Source organism: Apium graveolens, chromosome 8 (genome assembly GCF_009905375.1).
Source record: "Apium graveolens cultivar Ventura chromosome 8, ASM990537v1, whole genome shotgun sequence".
In the NCBI taxonomy this organism is placed as follows: Eukaryota; Viridiplantae; Streptophyta; class Magnoliopsida; order Apiales; family Apiaceae; genus Apium; species Apium graveolens.
Genome location: NC_133654.1, coordinates 104,473,158 through 104,480,851, shown reverse-complemented (window position 1 = coordinate 104,480,851; position 7,694 = coordinate 104,473,158). Strand labels below are relative to the sequence as shown.

The 7,694-nt window shown below is 35.1% G+C and overlaps 1 pseudogene; it reads right to left on the bottom strand.

Annotated features, from left to right (window-relative positions):
• Positions 1–2,968: 2,968 nt before the first annotated feature.
• On the bottom strand, positions 2,969–7,393 carry LOC141676781 (putative ubiquitin-conjugating enzyme E2 18; annotated as a pseudogene).
• Between the last annotated feature and the right edge of the window lie 301 nt (positions 7,394–7,694).

Genomic DNA, 7,694 nt, shown 5'->3' with positions numbered 1-7,694 from the left:
TGATCACTCGGTTTGTTTTTTTCATTTATTTCATCCGAAGTTTGAAATGTTCGGATGCGATGCTTTTATTAGTAGGGTACCGGGGTTTGTGTATTATAAAAGCGGTACACGCCTTTAGTCATCTGCATATATTTTTGGTGGAATGATAGGAAATGTCTGGACAATGAAAGCAAAAGAAAGTGACAAAGTAGGGGATTTGTAGGAGTATATAAGTTTACCTTAACAAAGTGAATGGTAAACAAATTGTAATCGGGTTTAGACTTCAGAGCATCTTCAAGAGACTTTTGTCAAAACGCTGTTGTGGATCAAGTACTTGACTATTATTTCGATTCATTTGTGTACTATGAATTTACATTTCGAAGAAAGTGGTTATATATTTGGATCAAAGTGCTTGATCAGCCCTACTTGGCTACTTATCACTTACTTTTCAAGGGGCAATAAAAAATTATATCTATCTAGTTGTCAATATTTCATGAAGAAATATCAAAGTGTGTGTGGAAGAAATTGAAATAATAAAATAATTTTTTGGATAATATAACATGTAGTTAATATTCACCCGATCATATAGCATAGCATACATATTCTTTTATAGTTTCACATGACATATATTTGAATGCATTTCACTTCTCTGTAATTATGGGTTATTTTCTTAATTTTTCTTTTGTCAGGCTTCTTTTCCTTAAATAAAATATATAATTATTAACCTATTGTAGCCTCCACAAAAATATATGGGGGGGACTAATTTTTAATCTTCATACTTCTAAGGCTCGGTTTTCGTTTAATAAGAAAAAGAGATGGTTGAAGTAATTAAAAAGTTACGAAATCAACTTGAAATAAATAAAAGCAAAGTGAAGAAGTGAAAAAAATGGCTCAAGCAACTCCACAACCATTTGTTTGGTTCCAAAGACAGCAAGCCCAACTCGCATGTCTGATTTCCAGCCCATTTCATGATGCAACCTAATTTTATAAATGCATTTCAAAGCTCTAGGTTATTGGGCTTTTGTCTGGGCAAGATTAACTAGGGACAATGTTTTATTAGCACAAGCTTTATGCAGAGATTATCATCTTGACGAAGGTCTTCCCTGTTGTATTATAAAACCTGACTTGTCGAAAGCGTTTGATTCTTTTGAACTGGAATTTCTTGTATGAAGGCTAGAAAGGAAGAATTTTCCGCAGATTTTTATAAACTGGCTTAAGAAATGTATTGCTGCAGCCATGTTTTCAACTAAATGAAGCACTTGAGGGATTTCTTATGTAAATCTGCACTTGGGGGAGACGATCCACCATCGATATGTTTTTTTGTTCTAGCCATTGAAATTTTAACTGCTTACCTGAAAAGATCTACTATAGCTGGAAGTTTTAAGCATCACTGGAAGAGTAAGGACATGAACCTGACCTACTTGATTTTTGCTATGCATGCCACTAAAGATTTTTCAGAAGTTTCAGGTCTGGTAAACACGTCAAAGAGCTCTATTCAAATCTGTTAATCCCAATTGGACAAGCTCACAATATCTCACAAATTACTGGATTTGCATGGGGTGATCTGCCAATTTCTTATCTGGGATCACCTTTGACTTCTAGTAAACTTAGCTCCCAGGACTGCTAGCCACTTGTTACAAATTTGTCAGAAACTAAACAGTTTACTGAATTGTTTTCTCTCTAATTCGTGTCAGAAACTTAGCAATCATTCAAAGTTGTGCTGTTTGGCATCTACAGATATACCTCCGTCTTTGTTTGTAAAATTTCTCTGGAATGGTGCGACAGCGACTCCATCATCGTGTACCTACTACAATGTGGCTTGATCGGATGTTTGTCTTCCAAAATCAAAGGGTGGTCTGGGAATAAGAAATCTTGAGGAATGGCAGCTCCATTATTTAAGGTCAGGCGTACAATTCATTCAACCAAATCCCACTTCCATATGGATTCTTTGGCTACACTCAACGCTTCTAAAGCGTAAAGCATTTTGGACTGTGGTTGTCTCTTCACCTTGTTGGGCGATGTGATAAATCCTCAACATCCGCCCTCTTACTCTTCAGCATATCCAAAAATTTGATTGGGAGGCAATCTAAGTGGTTACTTTGGCATGCCCCATGACTTCTTAACAACCTGTTACTGCCCAGTTTCCCCCCATCTTAATATCTATCGCGGAATCAAGTAACTTGGCTGAGGTTAGTTCAGTTTACCTACAATGGTAGATGCGGCGGCTCCCTTCCTCTCAAACCATCCATTCGCGATTGCGTTTAATCAAATTGCAAGTCAGGTAACTATTTATAATGAAGATTTAATTGTTTGGGATGGTGATGAAAATGTCAGTACCTCTTCAATCTGGCAATCCATTCTAAGTGTTGGTATGCCCTTGCATATTCCTGAATGTTCTTTTATCAGATGGCCTGTGCCTAAAATAAGACTTTTCACCAAGGACTGTTTGTGCTCTTTTGGCATTCCAACGAAAACATCGAGGTCAAGCATCGCCTGAGTCTTTACTTGGCCTTCTTACTGGGTGTATTTTCTCAACATCAGTTCTGCAAGCTAGCCCGTATCCTCTTAACCATATGATGGGTATTGCAGATATTCCAGCAAACCTTAAAGTTGCATATTACGTCTATTGGGGTGGGGGTTTTATAATACATATGGCGGGGGAGACATGCTCGAGTTCATGAAACAAGTTCTTGAAAATCAGCTGCCGAGGTTATTCAAATTTGTAAAACATAGAAATTTTTGCATTGTAACAAGTTTAGAAAGTTGTTTAGGCAGGAGCCGTCTATAATTTCTGTGCTTTACTAATTTGCTTTAGCACTTAGCTTCTAGTTTGTTGGCCTGGCTAGTGCTGGTTTTGATGGAACTGGAGCTAGTTCCACATGCCGGTCTAGGGTTTGCTCTAGTATTTTGTGTTTCTTGTTGGATACTAAAATTTTAGATAGAAAGAAAAAAAGAAATTTAGGTAACGGTCTATCCAAATAAAAGAAAATTAACGTCAAAAGTTATAGCTTGGTTGCCCAGCTTTTCTAATATACATAAAATAGATAACAAAGGATGAGTTTTAACTTCAAACACCGAAACATACATACAATTAAAAAGCATTGGCTCAAAGCCTCAAACTCAGAGCTGATCATCAAGTTCAGATAGTTTGCCACATAAAATCGAGACATACATGTCAAGGGATGGTAAAGGATGAAAGCTGCGGCAACTATGAAGTTTTGCATCACTCGTTTTTGTTATCATACTTTGTCATCATGGAACCACCATCTTGTCTCCTTGGGAGATCTACCATTCCTACACTTCTTTACATAACGATCATTGTCCGCTGGCCGTTCCTGCGAATTAAATACGATTTTTTAAAGATCTGCACAAATTGATTTAGAAACACCCACAACAGCAAAGTATTCCATGTGGGCTTAGAGGTATTTTGAATCTCAGCAACTAGTAGTCATATACCTTCACCGGGGAGCTCGATACATTGAGAGAAGGCTGATGCAGATGGAGCTCACAGTCATAGCCGGGGACCAGGAATCATACAAGATATCTGGTTACATACAAATATCATCAGACTAATAGGTATTACAGATAGTGAAACATTTCTTTCTTTCCAATTAAGTAAAAACGGAAGTAAAACTAACAGAGCAAGGAAACAACTTTCCTAAAGCTTACGTTTCTCTTAAGCATTACGGCATGGGCAAAGTTGGAAATGACATAGATCACTTTAACTTTCTTCCTTCTCTATGTAACAAAATGTATGTCCAAAAATTGAGGTAAAGTAAACAGCATTTGCATTACACGGCCAGCAAAACGATTGTTTGGCCAGCGCTCAGAAAATTAATAATTTCGAGTATTATGACTTAGTTAAGACTAAAATCTAGCAATACTGCACATGGCAGGAACAGGGCTTCGAGCCTCGACTACACAATATAGGCAATTGAAGACACACCTACAATTAATAAAATCCCCGCCCACCCCCACCCCCCACCCCCCTCAAGATATCTGGTTACATACAAATGACTCAAAATCATCAGACCAAAAGGTATTGCAGATAGTCAAGCATTTCTTTCTTTCCTACCAATTAAAAACGGAAGTAAAACTAACAGAGCAAGGAAACAACTGTCCTTGGGCTTAAGTTTCTCTAAGCATTAAAGCATGGGCAAAGTTGGAATTGAGCAGGGCTTCGAGCCTCTGCTACTATTTTTCAGAAGCTCTAGTTTACTATATCTTCCTACAAGCTCATCATCTCAAGGTTTTAAGGGTTCACAAATTTATATCTCTAGGGTAATTAAAAACAATTTTACTATACACACTAATAAGTGTGTATTCTGAAGCAACTAGTGCCAATTGAAAAACTTACAGATACTGCCAAGACACAAAGCTCAAGAGTATTAGATTATTACACTCTAAGAAGAGGTGTGCTCAGTTGTGTATGTGTGCCATCTTGCACTTAACGTTTCTCAACACGTTTTTTAGAGTTCAGAGGTTTAGCAAGAGCATTCCCTGATGCAACTCTATTTATTCACCTTTTTTAATATGTGAGGTGAAATTTGAAAACCTTTCCTTAAAAATCAGGTCGACATCTAGGCAATGATGATGACAATACAAGGACGCCAATATATTTGATAATTTTGAAAAGTAAAGACTGAAAGACTATAATTTAACAACATATGCAATTACATACATACATTAAAGAGATGAAGAGAGAGGTTGGAGATAAGGAGATGCATTAAATTAAATTAGATGTTCCCAGTACAAAGAGTTGCAAACAAACCTAAACAGATATGACCGTTGCTATATATGTGAGGGTGGAGAGGCGCTGGAGGAACAAAAATAACCTGGCCAACCAAAAGAGTAAAAGATGGAGTCATTATGCAAGTCGATAGTTCATAATGAATTTAACATAAACAAGATTTTAATTGGCAACAAAAACAAGAGATTTAATCATGATTCAAAGATTTAAACCAACCGAGCGTCTGTATCATAGTGTTTCCCGAAATCTTTCATCTACTCATTAATCATTTAAAAGCAATATCAAAAAATGCAAATTACGAATACTCTAATCTTTTGCTGTTTATTGAACCATATCACTCCTATGCATTATTGTATAACCTCACTCGCAGGGAATTAAGAAGCCACCACAAGAACATGTGAGCTGCTATTAAGTTGTCTCTTTTTAAGGCCACGGCCGAATATAAGTTGGTTAATAGAGATGGGAATTTAAAAAAAAGAAGAGAAAAGCTTTTTAATAGTTGCAATGTGCACACTCTCGAAGCACATCCCTTACAATAGTTGCATGCATTATGATTCTCTACCTACAAGGAGTGTATATGAAGTTATGTTTGCTTGCCGTGGCCAATTTTATCACAAAAGCACCTTTTTCCAACTACCATAAAAGAAAAAGAGTAAACTGTATGCTAGCATAACAAACAGTACCAATTATGATAAGAAAAAAATTATTTGAGGCAGGACTTAAACATAAAAGTTATTGGGGATATAATTTGAATATAAGAAGCACTTTTTTTTAATCTAGTACTTCAAACAAAAGTAAAATCTTTCCCTGCCAAATCAGTTGTAAAATTATTATAAAAGAAAACAAAAGTTCAAAAGTTATTACACTGAATTTGAGAATGAGATAAACATGAAAGATAATAATCCCAGTAGAGGAAAAACAAAAAGAAAAATATCTCTTCAAACACCAAAAATGAGTGAAGGTCATAAATACCGAAAATACCAATCGCGCTGACATTAATACCAAATCAGGAATGTTTTGCCAAATATATCTGCGAGATACGCTTTCACAGACTGGTGTCCACATATACGCTTTTCCAGAATGGGTATCTCGCCTACATTTTTTATTTAATTTTCCCAAGCTGAGATAGGTAACCCTTCTCTCAGACTGGGTATCTCGCTTATTTATTTTATTAAATTTTGAGATACGCTCTCTCAAATTGGGTAAATGCACTATACGCTCTTTTAGAATGCGTATCTCCCATATAGGCTAACCGTATTTATATTAGAATCACCCTAGATATGCATGATAAAATAGAAAAGATACTTGAAAACAGCAGCTCGTTGCTCGTTGCTCGTTGCAGGTTGTTTGCACAAGAAAAATAAGAGGTTTTCGTTGTGAAATCGAAGCAGGAGGATTGAATTTTTCGTGAAACAATAAGTCTATCAACAATATAGAAAATGGCCCATGAAAACAGAAACATTGTTTTAGTAAAAACTAGACGAAAAGTTGTTAAAATTGTCAATTTATCCCAATAAATGGGAGAAACATGAGAAGCCTCTAAAAATCATGTCTTCAGAATATTTTTTCTTTATACTTTTTCAATCAATAATCACAATGCATAATCTTTTAATTTAAACACTAACCCATACACATCATTATTAGGTCCAATTCTAGAATATAAACTCATTTTTTGATATCTACTCATAAAGACTACAATAACATCACATATCAATACAGTTCTTCTTCCCGATCATACCTTTTTCAAGGGGTTAATTGTCAAATACAACATTTATTGGGTTTAAATGTATCAATCGAGTCGCTCATTGCAAAAGTGACTCAACTTAAATTTAAAAAATAAATTGTATCAACTTAACCATTAAAAGTTAAAATTTTGTAACAATTTAGTCATTGACAGATGGTCACCTTGAGTTATAATTTCAAATTACTTTCCAAATTAAGTCATTTTTCCAGTATATGACTCATTTGATACATTTGAACACGAGTGATGTATTTGATAGTTAACCCCCTTTTCAAGCTTATATACTTCTTCATAATATTAGCCATACAAGGAATTTACAATCACAAAATGCAAAGCAATTTGAAGAAAAGAGCGAAAACCTGTGGTGCTTCCATAGGGTAATGCTCAGGAAAATCAATTTGAAGCTTGTAAGTCTCATTCGCATACAAAGTACCCGGTGCACCCGTAAATTCGATATCCCATCTTTTAAAAACAAGAAACATTGTTAAACCAAGCTTCTAATCCAACCCAAAAACAGTGAAATCAAACAATTAAAAGATTATAAATGAATAATAATAAAATAAAATAAAAATAAAAAACCTTTGGAGATTATCAGTGACGTAATGTTTGAATCCAGCAGGTGGATCATGCCATTCAACCAGCTCCTTCTGCAAACGATGGGACGCGATCTTACTCAAAGGCTGTTATTTTCATCGCACAATTAGGGTTATACAAATAAATTAGCATACGTATATAATTAATTAATTATAAATGAATTTAAACGTGTAAAGATTTTAGAAAGAGAGAAATAAACCTTGCGAGAAGAAGCAGAGGGAGCGGTCATCTTTGTCTCGGATGAGTAGCGGGGTAGAGAATTATATTATGTATATGTTTATAGGAGGGGGGGTGTGCTTTTTATGTGTAATGAGAGAGAGAGAGAGAGAGAGAGAGAGACGTTGAAAACAGTGTTTGGTTTTGTCGAAAAGGTAAAGAAAACCCTCTTGTTTACCCGCTATAGTTTACATCTAGTTTCAATTTATATTTTAAATTTCTCCATTTTTTATAAATTTTCATCGAATTCGGGGATATTATTCGAAATATGTTTCGATTTTTGGCCGATTGATTTGACATATGTTGCTAATAACGGGTTTAATAGATTGGTAGGAGTTATAGCTTCATTTTGTAATATGAATCATAATATTTTATTGTCAGATTAACTTTAAATTTTTAACGGAAAAATATTTG